The following is a 15714-nucleotide window of genomic DNA, read 5'->3' as shown; positions in this document are numbered from 1 at the left end:
CCAGCCATTTTTTTTTTTCCTGGTTCTTTAGTGGATCTAATAGACTCATGCCCCAGGCATCTCAGTCCTTTAGCTCCTAGGGCCCCTAGAGCTTCTCTAATGCCTCAAGGAAGGCCACTTTCAAAGCCTCAGAGATGCAGTGTTTTTTTTCCCCTTCTCTTTGGGTGCCAAGGCCCTAAAGGGCTCATAGACTCAGGTGCCCAGATAGCTCTAAGTTATTATTCTCTTTTATTTATGTTCTTTTTAATTAATTTATCAAATAAATGGCAGGGAAACTTTAATCTGCCAAAAAGGATGGGGTCCCTTATGGGTCATTTGGATTTTAAATACATTCTCCATGGGTACACTTCTTCCACTAAGCTTCCTTTCTTTCTTCTTTTTTTAAATAGAGAAGAGGGAAAAGAGACATTTCCTATTAACTTTTTACTTTAAAGGTAGACTGAAGTTTCCTCAAGGATTCTGTCAAAGCAGAATCTTCACTTCACACATGGATATGCACAATTGATAATTTATATAGTATTCTTTTTCAAAAGGGGTTTCTTTTAAATGAGAGATGGAATTCACTCATTCATCCTAAGTCACAGGGAGCTACGAGCTGCACTCTACTGAAGAAACAGGCAGAGAAAGGTTAAGTGTCTTGCTTAAGGTGGAATACTTAGTTGGAGGTGGAACGACATGGTTCAGACCTCCTAATTTCTATTCTATTAGTAGAGTTTTTCAATAGAGTATTAGAGAGGAAATGAGCTCAGAGAAGGTCCTCAAAGTTTGGTCCTTGACCTGGGAGCATCAACATCACTTGTGAACTTGTTAGATGTAAATGCCCAGGTTCCATCCCAGATCTATTGAATCAGAAACTCTGGGGGTGGGTCCCAGCAATTTTGTTTTAATAGGTCCTCCAGATGATTCAGATGCCTGTCAATGTTCAAAAACCACTGGCAGCTATAGTCATTTTTCAGACAAAGTAACGGAGGTCCTGGCAGGATCAAGATCCTTTGACTCTTAAGGAGTGGCTGATCTGGCTGACTCTGATCTTCTGTGATTTATCTCTTTCCTTCAATTTCACATTGTTTCAGGAGTACAACAAAACTGGGGACTTAGCTTTGTTACAAACAGATGCCAAAGGGCCAACAAATCTTTACTGGTGTGCCGTTCTAAATGAAGGTCAGTGTCCTGAGTAAAGAGTAAGGCAGACCAAATTATAATCTCTTCTCTGTCAACTGGCTATGTGACCAAGTGACTCCTCTTAGATACACTCTTCTCTGTTAACTGGTGATAACATAGACCTATACAGATGTTATTTTTCAAGGCCCAGGTGAAATAATATCTTTCCCAATGTCTAAGCTAAGCTTTCCTAAATCCCAATCAAGTTACCTCCCCTCTCCCTTTGGATTCCCATAGCATTTTGCCTGGCTTTTTTTGAGATGGAGTCTTGCCTGTCGCCCAGGCTGGAGTGCAGTGGCGCGATCTCGACTCACTGCAAGCTCTGCCTCCCAGGTTCACGCCATTCTCCTGCCTCAGCCTCCTGAGTAGCTGGGACTACAGGCGCCTGCCACAATGCCCAGCTAATTTTTTTGTATTTTTAGTAGAGACGGGGTTTCACTGTGTTAGCCAGGATGGTCTTGATCTCCTGACCTCGTGATCCGCCCGCCTCAGCCTCCCAAAGTGCTGGGATTACAGGCGTAAGCCACCACGCCCGGCCGCCTGGCTCTTAACTATCGTACCAGTCTGCCTTGAATTGCAGATATTTAAGCATATATCTAATAATAGCAACAATAATACCACCTACATTATACCACAACTACCATCTGATCAGGGTTACTGCGGGAACTAAATGAGATAAAATTTATAAAGTATACATGTAAATTACTAGTTCTACTAGCTTACGCTCATAGTATCTTCAGATTAGCTTCTACAGCACTGAGACTGTGTATCTTTGAGTTTCTCAGTGAAGGAGAATGATGTAGGGCTCGGCAGTAAACAGGCCCAGGTGTCTGACTTTACCGTATATTATTTAACTTTGGATATTTTACTAATTACTCTGAGTCTCAGTTTTCTCATCTATAAAATAAGCATAAAAATACTTAACATTGAGGGTCACTGTGAAGATTAAATGTTATAATACATGGAAAACAGAAGATGCTCAATAAATAGTAGTGGTGATACTAGCACTATAGTATTAGCACAGAATAGAGCCTGGCATTATTAGGGAAATACTGTGTTTAGATAAAAAGTAATTTCTCAATTAAGGTGAATTTTAGAACATCTTTATTTTCTTAACACTTGACATAGAATAATACAATAAATAATTGAAATATACATTATCAAATCCTAAATACATAAAATATATGCACATTATACTTAAGCCATGTAATCTTACTCTTCTAAGATAAAGTATTTTCTAAATGTGGAATTATTAATGAGAACAGTGGCAATTATCACTGCAGGCACATAACGGTGCTAGAAGGAATGGATGTTTTGAAATCACAAAGTTTATCTAAGCTTAGCTGGGAGCAGTGGTGAATGCTTATAATCCTACCTACTTGGGAGCTAGGGTAGGAGGATCCCTTGGGCCCAGGAGTTTGAGACCAACCTGGGCAACATAGTGAGATCTCGTCTCTTAAAAAAAAGAAAAAAAGTTTATCTATGCTTGAATCCTGGCTCTGCCACTGTTAGGTGTCTGGTTTTGGATAAAGTCACTTTAGTCATCAAAGCCTTAGTGTGCTCACCTGTAATTAAGAGACATAATATTTACTTCATAAAGTTAGCCGTGAGAATTAAGTAAATGACAAAACATCTGTAACTACCACCCCCCACCCTGGCCCCATCCCCCCGCTCAGTGTCTGGTACTTAATAAATGACAGCCATTAGCACTATTGTTGTCTTGAGTCTAACATGGACTTAGAGAGGTGATTATGGTAATCAAAAAAAGTATAACTGCAAGATTGCCAGCCCAGTGTCCTTCCTTTGGGAACAAAGTTTTCCAGAGTAAGGATGCTTATTCAGAACAAAGACAAATTCAGACTTTTAACATTTCAACTCCTAACTTAATATTCTGAGCGACAGATAAAAAAACTTCCTGATTCCATCTCTTTCTCCATTCACATTTTAACGCAAACAAGGATAGCAGGAGCACAAGAGACAAGCCACCACAATGTGCAGGGAGAAGTCAAGGAGCAAATATTATAAATACAGTAATGTGAGCAGCAATTCTACTTAAGAGTCACGTCCTCAGAGAGGCCTTCCCTGGCCACCCTATGTAAAATGGTGATCACAGTCCCCTCCCCTCACATCACTTTCCAACCCCATAACCGGCTTTACTTTTCTTATGGGACTTACTATACTGGCCATTCATTGACATATTTATTCATTTGTTGTTTATCCTCTCTATTAGGATAAACAGCAAAGTTCCTTGGGAAGGAAGTTGTTCTATTTCCATCATAGAGTATCCCCAGTGCCTTGAATAGGGTCTGACACTCAAGAAATATTTGTGGATTGACTGAATAACAGCTGTTATTCCTTGAGTGCTTATGCAGGCAATGGATTTGGTACTTTATTTGCTTAACAAATACTTATGTGGCTCTTACTGTTTTCAAAGTACCGTTGAAGTCATTAATGTTCAGAACAATCTCATGAAGTTGTACGATTTTCTTCATTTTAGATGTGAGCAGAGAGACTGAAAGGAATTAGATAGCCCGCCCAACATCATCCAGCTGGTAAATGTCAGCGAGCCAGGATTCCCAATCAGGTCTACTTTACTCCCAAGCTCATGCTTTTCCAGGTCTCTGATAAGGTGGAAGGCATCAGAGATGGGGACTAATGTTATTGTCACAGAATCCTGAATTTGGAGCTGCATGAAGTCAGAAGACAGTGAAGATCAGCCAGCTTGGTTCTGGTGAGGAAAATGGAATTCCTAGACAATCACTTGGGTTTAAAGTAGGCAAATATAAGACATTGGTGCATTATAATATAGAAATGTTTACATTTTTAGTTAGCACTGTTCCTGTGATTGCAACGTGAAATGTTGTGCCACCAAAGCTGGAGAACTGGATATTTTTGTTTATATCATGCAAACAACTTTTACAACATTACTATTAGAGATTTTTCTAATCTGTATTACCATACAGGTATCATTTACTATTTCTGATGCAAAAGGAGAAAACATGAGCTCACTCTCTTACAACTTCATATTCAAGTATGTAGTCATATATTTAGTGTTGCAAATGTATATATGATTATTTTATGAATAATAATTGAAGCTGTTAGTTTTTTTCTTAGTAAGACAAAGGTACAGAAACCAATATGATTTGAAGGTAAAGTGCCAATTTATGGACTAATATTTTCATTGCCATCAGGAAAAGTAAATGTGAACATAACATTGTAAGTTCTCAGTCATGTATAGATAAAAATTATAAATTCCTTAGCTTTTAGGTAAAACCCGAAGCTAATCACCTCCACTGTGCCTCTGAGAATATGTTTAAACAGAAAGCTATTCATTTTGTAAGTTCTAAACATTTTTTTTTCCTTCAGAGACATCATGTTAAAATATAAGAGTAACTGTTTTAGTATGTTGGCTGGCAGATATTTTATTTGTAGGACATTTCATTTATTATTTTGTACAATTTAAAACCTCCAGGGGTGGAAATGTAAAATGGTACAACCAATGTAATATGGTGTACTCAATGTGGAAAACAGTTTGGCAGTTGCTTAAAAAGTTAGAGTTGCCAGTTGACCCATCAATTTCACTCCTAGGTATTTACTCAAGAAAACTGAAAATACATGTCCACACAAAAAGTTGTATGCAAATCCTCACAGCTGTATTATTTCATAACAACCAAAGGTAGAAAAAACTCAAATGTTCATCAACTAATGAATGGCTGAACAAAATATGGCACATCGAAAGTATGGAATATTATTCAGCCATAAAAAGGAACAAAGTATTAATACATGCCAAAACATGCATGTGCCTTGAAAACATGCTAAGTGACAGAGGCCAGATACAGAGGCCACAAATTGTATGATTCCATTTATATTAACGCCCAGAATAGGCAAATCCATAGAGACAGAAAACAGATTAGTGGTTTCCAGGGTTTGGGGGAGGGGAGAAGAGGAGCAATTACTTAATGGTACAGGGTTTTTTGGGGGGTGATGAAAATGTTGTAGAATTAGATAATGGTGATGGCTGCACAATTTTATGAATATTCTGAACATACTAAATACCAATGAATTACGTACTTTACAAAAGTGAATTTTATGGCATGTGAATCTAAAACAATAACACCAACAATAAAAATCTGGGTTTGCTCCCCCTCCAAAATGTACACGAAACAGTGAAACTTCTCATTTCCTTAAATTTGAATGCAAATAGCAGCTGGATTACTGGGGAGGTGGGGGAAGTGGGCAAGGAGAAGCAAGTAATAGAAATGATATGGTAACTGTAAATGATGGTAGCCAACAGTTACTGAGGATTTACTGTATAAGTACTGTGTGAAACACTTTGGCAATTGTGATAAATCAATATGGCAGGTAGAATACAGAATAATTACCGTCTCGAAGATATCCGTTCTAATTTTTGGAATCTGTGAGTATGTTAGGTTATGTGATAAAGGGAAACTAAGGTTGCTAATCAACTGACTTTAAAACAGAAAAGTATTCTGGATTATCCAGGTGGGTCCAATGTAATCACAAGGGTCCTTAAAAGTGGAAGAGGGAAGCAGAAGTCAAAGAACCACAAAGATGGCAGCATGGGAAGGATTCGGCCTGAAGCTGCTGGAGAAAGGGAGGCCATGAGCCAAGGAAAGCAGGTGGTCTCCAGAAGCCGCAAAAGGCAAAGGAACAGATTCTTCCTTAGAGCCCTGCTGAAACCTTGATTTTAGCTCGCTGAGACCCATTTGGACATCTGACCTCCAGGATTATAAAATAATACATTAGTATTGTTTAAGCTACTACCTTGCGGTAATTTGTTACAGCAATAATAACAGAAAACCAATATAGTCAGTAAAGGTCAGCTTTATTGCCAACCACCCCCACCCCCCATTTTCATCTGAAATACAACCTGGGGCACATGGCATCTAATTAAATTCATACAAAGTGCAAATCACTGAGTAGAAACCAAAATGCATTTCAAAGTAAATACCAATTAATGTGACACCCAATTTCTTTCCCCCTTTCTAATAACTCCAATGTGCATGGCTTATACACAAGACATTTTCAATTTATTTTTGTAAGATTCAATTAGAATGTTTTATATTTCCATCCAAGAATCACATCCAACACTTTTGCAAGAAAGTAGGTGTAATGAAGCTCTGGTCCAAACTAAGGAAAATTAAGAGGAGAGATAAACAAGGAGACATAGGCACTGGGCGAAGAAAATAATCCATTCAAAACCAAGTAACAATGGGCAATCTCAGAAGAGCTGGTGACTTCTGCAGGTCTAGGCCCAGATCATCTGCTATTTCCCAATGCTTCATTAAGATACCACTTCTAAGTTATATTACAGTAAAACTTTGAGAAATGTGCTTAACTGGCCCCTGAAACTTGGGCCACAATTTGGTTTTCATTTAAGTTTCCCTCTAAATTGCTTAGGAGTTCTAGCTAGTTTTGAAATGACCTGTGGCTTCAGGCAGGTCAGGATATTTTAGTATGTGTTTGGAAGTGTCATCAGATCTTGCTTCCACAGGAAAATAATAGCCCTAAATATTGAAGGCAGAGTAGATGGCATTAAGAGCACCAAACTTGCCTCACTTTGAGGTCCCAGTAGCAGTCAATGCTTCTTCTAATAGTGCACTCAATAAACATTTCTTAATATTTTCTAAGAACTTGCTTTGTGATAGGAATTGCTCTAGGCCTTTTTATATATCTTTATCTTATTAAAACCACATGACAACTCTTCTACGTAGTTTTCTCCATTTAACAGATGAGAAAACTGAGGTGCCCTTTAATTCTTCTCCCTAGGGAACCAGAGTGTTTATTTTAGTTCCCGGAAAAAAAATACACTGCCCACTGCAGACTATAGCTACCCATTTTCAAAGAATCCCACCCTAAAAGTCTCATCCATGAAACATCTCATTCCCTGGGGTGCTCTGGACTGTCTAGCCTCAAAACCAGGTAAGTTATTAAAACTGGATCTGGACTTAATACGCTGCTTTCTGACTACAGCGCCAGCTAATTAGTCTTAATTATCTCATTATAGATTTTAAGTATTTCCAGCTGCTTCTTTACCCCTTACTGCCCACTCCCCCATCCCCCCATGTCTATTTTTCAGATAATCTCTGCCAAGTCATGGACACAGTTGATATATTGATGTATTCTTCCTATCTATCAGCTATTTCTGATCAAGCCCCTCACTTGCTAAACCTGCCTGAGATACCCACCTCTGTGTTCCTTTATCCATGAGAAGAAATATGCTTTGGCCAATTATTAGGCATAAGAACAAATTTTCAAAACTACGTTTGACTTTCACTCACCATCAAACTGTAATATACCTATACAGCACAAACAATAAACATGCATCTATCTGTTTATTTCATAGAAGCTTAGAAAGTAATCCTTTCTCATTTTCTTTCACTGCCCCCAAGCCCCAAATCAATCATTCGGACCAAATAGTTCAAATAAAAATGAAGGAAAAGAGTTATATTTCTCGATTGGTTGATAAGGTGAAAGATGAAGTAATAGTTTAGTAAAAGTGGATGAAAATATGTGGTCAGAGGGCTACTACTTACATGGCTGACCCCTCGGGCAGGTCATTTAATTTCTATGAACCTCAGTTTTCTTTTCTTTTTTTTTTTTTTGAGATGGAGTCTCGCTCTGTTGCCCAGGCTGGAGTGCAGTGGTGCGATCTTGGCTCACTGCAAGCTCCACCTCCTGGGTTCACGCCATTATCCTGCCTCAGCCTCCCGAGTAGCTGGGACTACAGGTGCCTGCCATGACGCCCGGCTAATTTTTTGTATTTTTAGTAGAGACAGGGTTTCACCGTGTTAGCCAGGATGGTCTCGATCTCCTACCTCGTGATCTGCCTGTCTCGGCCTCCCAAAGTGCTGGGATTACAGGCGTGAGCCACTGCGCCCGGCCTCTGAACCTCAGTTTTCTAACAGATAAACAATGGAATAATACCTATTTAATGTGGGCAGGCGGATCAAAAAGTATCAAAAAGGATAAATGCCTATGAAGGTGGTTTATAAACTATATATTTTTAAACAAATGTTAACTATCATTAATAAAGAAAAGAAAAAAATTCCTTCCTGTGTTTTTATTTCTATCTTTAGTAGCTATTTCTAGAATACTCTTCCCTTGTTATTCAAGTCATTCGTCATTTAAAATTTCTTAAATTTAAGCTAGTGATATCTTCAGATGCCAATTACCTCTTATAAGCCAAAGTATATGGATACTGTGCTACCCTCACCCCTAAAGATAGAACTATCTCTTTACATCCATAAACATCATTTTAATATTAGTATCCCCCAGTAATTAAAAATATGACTGTTTCTTAGAGTTTAAATACCCAAGGAATGCATTGCTGACTCAAATCCTATCCACGTGCTTCTCATCTAAGCAGTACAATATAAGATGCAATCATGAAATGTCCAAGGAAAAATCAACCATTGGTGGCACTGAGCACTTCCAAATTTGTGGCTGGTAAAAACTTAATTTGCAAATAATAATTTTGGTTCTTCACCAAATGAAAAGTGTTGTTATAGTGCCTTGCCACACTTACCCTCTTCAGTATTTGTCAACTAAATTCACCTGCATTCAAATGAAACAAAATAGAAGATTTTTATTTATTCATTATTCAAGTATTTTATACTGAATAGCTCCCTGGAGGGTCTCCATTTACTGGCTCGGGTAATACTATCTTTCTTTTAGTTTATTAGATCGACCAAGTTAATTTTAAATAACCTAGGGAACTTTAAGTGATTCTTGGAAGGGCTAACATGTGTGCACATATGGTTGGTCATCCATTTTTTCCTGCACGTGAAGGGATTTTCTGCATTCATTTTGATCATTTCTTCGAACACCAAAAAAACCTGCCAACATCTCTCACGTTTTGAAATATCACTATTCTAATGATGAAATGCTTTCAATTCTGTTCTTTATGCAAGTGAACATTTTGTCTAGTTTAGCTACAGCAATCTGATAAAATGGTACAACTGTTTATTGCCAAACACCCCCAGCCCCGCCGCCATTTTCATCTGAAATACAACCTGGGGCACATGGCATCTAATTAAATTCATACAAAGTGCAAATCACTGAGTAGAAACCAAAATGCATTTCAAAGTAAATACCAATTAATGTGACACCCGATTTCTTTCCCCCTTTCTAATCACTCCAATGTGCATGGCTTATACACAAGACATATTCAATTTATTTTTGTAGGATTCAATCAGAATGTTTTGTATTTCCATCCAAGAATCACATCCAACACTTTTGCAAGAAAGTAGGTGTTTTTTTTCCCTGTGATTCTTATCCCCATTCCCACTCTCCAAAAATCAGTGATATAAAAAGTTTGTCTTCATTTTTTTTTAATTTGGAGGATCCTCATTATCTAATGTTTTTATTTTTTCATTTAATATATGAATCTATGCTGCTCTTGACAACAGCACTATCTTTTTCTTCCTTGTTTCCATGACAATGAACACACAATAGAAAACTATCAAGCCATATATACAGAAATTCTGACAGCCATGTTCCAGTCAACCTAGTTTGTGAGACAAGGCTTCAAATAATAAAAACTGTGTTCAACAACGCTCAACAAATCATCGTCTATAAAGTAATAACACCTTGAACAGAGAGCAACAAGAGACTAATCGGACACAAGAGTGGCCAAGTGTAGCTAATCACTTGTGAAAGTAATCAGCCACTTGATTTGTTTTGTCTTGGAGAGGCCAATGATCAGAGCTACTTCCAGAAAGAACCTGGCAGCCAGAGCTGATTCCAGGAGCCACAATGACAGTATCTTGGTTACTGTATACTTGTTTGTCATTCATTCAACAAGCATTTACTGAGCATCTGCAATGTAAAGACCCTGACTGGTGCTAGAAAAATATAAAAAAGATAGTTCACACCTTGAAGGTGCCCAACATAATTTTGGGAAGAAGAATAACTCTAGTTTTTAACAACAGAAAGAAGCTCTGGTAATTTACACAACAAATCATACTTGATGCTTTTAATCATAACTTGATGCTTATCATATACATTTCATTATTTTAAAAAGTAAAAATTACTGATAAATAAGGAAGGAGTTTCTTTTCAAACATGTGGAAGTTCTATGAGGGTAGCTACTATGATTTTAAATTTTATTTATATCCAGATTCAACTGACTTATATTGAGCACCTACCATGCACCAAGCACTTCCACCATAGCCTCTTTCTGTTTCTCTCAAGGTGTCTAAAAAGTGCTTGTAATGCAGCATATATTTACATTTAAAAAAAAACTTTGAACTAAAAATGTGAATTTATTCTTTATATTGTTATGGGTTAAGTATTTCAAAGGAATAGAATCCTCGGAAAACTAACAAAATCCAGTTATTCAAATTGTATGTGTTTATTTCAGTTTCTCATACCTCATAGTTTACATTAAGCAATACTAAATAAGAGCAAATTTGCTTTCCAAAAAGTGTGCAATGTCTTTCTGGGCATCATCATGAATATCAATTATCAATGCAGTAATAAGTACAGTAGTACTGTGAATACACAGTTGGGGCTGTGTGCAGGCTCCGATACCACTATCCTGTTGTTTGACTACCACAGATACATAGTGGGTTCCCTATCTGTGATGATCATAATCAAAAAGGAAATGTTAACCCATTCCATTTCCAGGTTCTGAAAATGTGAGTGACACGGACCTAGTTTTAAAAACTCTCCTCCAGATACTTCTCTTTTTGGTCTCCCACTTCTTTCACTCTGTGTGACAGCGTTATTAAAAGAGCATTTTTAAGGCCTGGGAAATAAATTAAGTCCAGACAAATGTTTCAAGGTCTCTTTAATGCCTGGACAACTGGGAAAGCAAGAAGACAAGCTCCTTGAGGCCAGGACCCAGTATGCCTGATTCATCTTTGTCTTGCCCTCAGAGTTTAGCACACTGTGCTTTCTAAATGATTGTCAAGGGCAATGACACAGTCTGGGGCTGCGCCTCTTCTCTCCAACACAGCAGCCAAGAGGTAAAACAGGCCAGGATGCAGTACGAAAAGCTGTGACTCAGTTATATCTCCCACTTGCCTAAGGTAGCAGATGATTGGGTTTTGCATGCCTGGTTTACACTCTTCGAATATTTATAGATAGTTCTGTTTGCCTCCAGCCCTAGTTGTCACTTAGCCAAGTTATACATACATGGTTCTTTTAATCTTTCCTTAGAAATCAATCTCACTAAGCTCTTTAATCATTCTAGTTGCATTTCTCTCAACTTTTGGCAGTTTGTCTTTCTGGTGATTTAGTCTGTGGAAAAGCATGAAAAAAAGCATGAAACATAGAGGGGTGTAGTCCCCTTTCCATTTCAAAATTCAATGCCTTTTATGGGCAAAATAAAATGTTTTTCTTCTGTTTGTATGAACACGTTTTTAAAAATTCATATTTAAGTTGATGTAGTAATAGACTGCAAGAGAAACAAAGAAAAAAGTATTATTGGTATTATATTGTCTAAGGATGATATCGTCACTGACTGAACCCTCCCATGTATAACTGGTCTAACCTGCAGTATTCAAATAGGAGAAATGGGAGTCTAGAGTAACATGGTCACTACAAAGAAGCTTAAGTGCCCATCCTAAGGTACTGCCTATCTGTAAATACTTCTCACTAACTTTAGCTTTTTAGTAACAAATTTTAAAAATAAGTTAATTTTTACCATTATAAAATACACTAAAAAAATTCAAATGATCGGAAATAGAAAAAATTACCTACATGCTACAACCCAAAGTCAACATTTAGCATTTTTAATTATTTTTTAAATTTACAGATAAAATTTTATGTTATTTATTGTATACAACATGTTTTGAAGTATACAGACAGGCATACCTTGTTTTATTGTGCTTCACAGATACCACACTTTTTTTTTTTTTTTTTTTAAACAAATTAAAGATTTGTGGCAAACCTGAGTCGAACAATTCTACTGGCATCATTCTGCCAACATCATGAACCTACTTCGTGTTTCTGGGCCACATTTTGATAATTTTCCTAATATTTCAAACTTTTTTCATTATTATTATATCTGTTATGGTCATCTGTGCCCTTTGATGTTACTATTGTAACTGTTGTGAGGCACCACAAATTGTGCCCTTACAGGATAGCCAACTTAATTGATAAATATTATGTATGCTGACTGCTCCACAAACCAGCCATTCCTTTGTATCTCTCCATCTTCTCAGGCCTCTCTATTTTCTGAGACACAACAACATTGATATTAGGCCAATTAATAACCCTGTGATGGCCTCCAAGTATTCACGTGAAAGGAAGAGTTGCACATCTCTCACTTTGAATCAAAAACTGGAAATGATTAAGCTTAGTGAGAAAGACATGTCAAAAGCTTTAATAGGTCAAACGCTGGGTCTCCTGCACCGGTTAGCCAGGTGATGAATGCAAAGAAAAAATTATTGAAGAAAATTAAAGCTATTAAATTAAAATGCCAGCAAAAACACACAATGAGAAAGTGAAACAACCCTATTGCTGATATAAAGAAAGTTTCACTGGTCTGTATAGAAAATCATACCAGTCATAACATTTCCTGAGCCAAAGCCTAATGTGAAGCAAGGCCCTAACTCTATTCTATGAAAGCTGAGAGGTGAGGAAGTTGCAGAAGAAAAGTTGGAAGCTAGCAGAGGTTGGTTCATGAGGTTTAAGGAAAGATGATGCCTCCATAACCTAAGAGTGCAAGGTGAAGCAGCCAAGTGCTCATGGAGAAGCTGCAGTGAGTTATACTGAAGATCTAGCTAAGACCATTGATGAAAGTGGCTGCACTAAACAGATTTTCAATGTAGATGAAACAGCCTTTCATTGGAAGAAGATGCCATCTAGGACTTTCATAGCTACAGAGGAGAGGTCAATGTCTGGCTTCAAAGCTTCAAAGACCAGGCTGACTCTCTCATTAGGGGCTAATGCTGATGGTGACTTAAAGTTGATGCCAGTGCCCATTTGCCATTTTGAAAATCCTAGGGTCCTTAAGAATTATGCTAAAATCTACTTTGCCTGTGCTCTAGAAATAGAGCAACAAAGCCTGGATGACAGCACATCTGTTTACAGCATGGTTTACTGAAAATTTTAAGCCCACTGTTGAAGCCTACTGCTCAGAAAAAAAGATTTTGTAAGGCTATAAGCTGCCACAGATAGTGATTCCTCTGATGAACCTGAGAAAAGTAAATTGAAAACCTTCTGGAAAGGACTCACCATTCTGGATACCACTAAGAACATTTGTTATTCGGTGGGGAGGTCATAATATCAACATTAACAGGAATTTGGAAGAAGTTGATTCCAACTCTCACGGACAACTCTGAGGGGTTCAAGACTTCAGGGGAGGAAGTAACTGCAGATGTGATTTAAATAGTAAGAGACCTATAATTAGAAGCGGAGCCTGAAGATGTGACTGAATTGCTCCAGTCTCATGAAAAAACTTGAATGGATGAGGAGTTGCTTCTTCTGGATGACCAAAAGTGGTGTCTTCAGATGGAATCTACTTGTGGTAAAGATGCTGTGAACATTGTTGAAATAACAAAAGATTTAGAATATGACATAACCTTAGTTGATAAAGTGGCAGCAGAGTTTGAGAGGACTGACTCTAGTTTTTAAAGAAGTTTTCCTGTGGGTTAAATGCTAACAAACAGCATTGTATGCTACAGAAAAATCTTTTGTGAAAGGAAGTCAACTGATGCAGCAAATTTCATTGTTGTCTTATTTTAAGAAATTGCCACAGCCACCTCAACCTTTGGCAACTACTTTGATCAGTCAGCAGCCATCAATATCGAGGCCAGACCTTCCACCAGGAAAAAGATTACAACACACTGAAAGCTCAGATGTTTGCTAGAATTTTTTAGCAACAAAATATTTTATTTATTTTTATTGTCTCTTGAGATGGAGTTCTGTTCTTGTTGCCCAGGCTGGAGTGCAGTGGCACGATCTCGGCTCACTGCAACCTCTGCCTCCTGGGTTCAAGTAATTCTCCTGCCTCAGCCTCCCAAGTAGCTGGGATTATAAGGTATTTGCCACCATGCCTGGCTAATTTTGTATTTTTCGTAGAGACAGGGTTTCACCATGTTGGTCAGGCTAGTCTCGAACTCCTGACCTCAGGTGATCCACCCACCTCGGCCTCCCAAAGTGCTGGGATTACAGGTGTGAGCCACCGCACCTGGCTGCAATAAAGTATTTTAAATTAAGATATGTACATTGTATCTACATCATGATATTACACACTTAATAGACTACAGTACAGTAAGTTTAACTTTTATATACACTAGAAAACAAAAATGGTGTGACTTGCTTTATTGTATCACTTTATCATGATGGTCTGGAACTAAACCTGCAATATATTTGAAGTACATATGTATGATGTAGAGTAACTAAATCTAACTAAAATGCATTACCTCTATAGTTACCATTTTTGTGGTAAGAACCCTTAACATCCATTCTTTTAGCATTTTTCAAGAATACAATATATTGTTATTAACTATAGTCACCATCTATGTACAACAGATCTCTTATTCTATCTACCTGAAACTTTGTATTTTTTGACTAGCATTACCTCAAAGTCCTCAGCTCTTAGTAACCACCATTCTACTCTCTAGTTCTATGAGATCAACTTTTTTAGATTTCACATATGACTGATATCATATAGTATTTGTCCTCTGTGCCTGGCTTATTTCACTTAACATAGTACCCTCCAGGTTCATCCACACTGTGGCAAATGGCAGACATTTTTTCTTTTTTATGGCTGAATAGTATACCACTGTGTATATATACCACATTTTCTTTATCCATTCATCTGTGGATGGACACTTAGGTTGATTCCATATATCCTGGCTATTGTGAATAACAATGCAATAAACATATGGGAATACAACTATTTAATATACTCATTTCATTTCCTTTGGATACCTATACACCCAGTAGTAGGATTGCTGGATTGTACAGTTATTTTATTTTGAATTTTCTGAGGATCCTCTACACTGTTTTTCACAATGGCTGTACTAACCATTTTTGAAGAATTCCATTTAAGCCTTTTCTGAAGTATTGTCCCATCCCCAACATACATGATCACACCATTTGCACCAGTGTAACACTTTGCCTTTTCACTTAATGTTATAATATAAAATTTCATGTATTGCCTTGTCTTTAAATCTTCATTTTTATCGAGTGCCAATCATTCTACAAGTAAGTAGGCGTGCCATAATTTTACAATTCCCTACTGTTGGACAGTTACATCATTTCTACTTTTTCTCTAGTTTAGCCATCACTGTGACGAAAATCTTTGTATGTAAAGTTTTTCTCTGTTTAAGATTATTCCTAGATTCATAGCAGTAAAATTAATGTGTCAAAGGATAGGCAGAAAGTAAGCTGTGAGGTAAAAAATCAGTGCAAGTGTTATGTGAAGTGAAAAATGCCATCTTAAGTACAAAGATTTGTCTTTTGGCTCTAATGCTAACAAGTGAACACTCAAATCCTGGAAGGTTGTAGAAAACTGTCAGAAGACGCTAACTCTAATAAGTTAAATGTTGTACCCACTAGTACTCCACTTCTTTA

The 15714-nt window shown here is 37.4% G+C and overlaps 1 protein-coding gene across 13 annotated transcripts in view; it reads right to left on the bottom strand.

Moving 5' to 3' along the window:
* The window catches only part of RANBP17 (RAN binding protein 17), a 434785-nt gene that overhangs the window by 99942 nt on the left and 319129 nt on the right, over window positions 1-15714 (bottom strand). The window lies entirely within an intron of this gene.

Source organism: Pongo abelii, chromosome 4 (assembly GCF_028885655.2).
Source record: "Pongo abelii isolate AG06213 chromosome 4, NHGRI_mPonAbe1-v2.0_pri, whole genome shotgun sequence".
NCBI classification, from domain to species: domain Eukaryota; kingdom Metazoa; phylum Chordata; class Mammalia; order Primates; family Hominidae; genus Pongo; species Pongo abelii.
The sequence above is the reverse complement of the archived record's forward strand: the minus strand, read 5'-3'. Positions and strand labels throughout refer to the sequence as shown.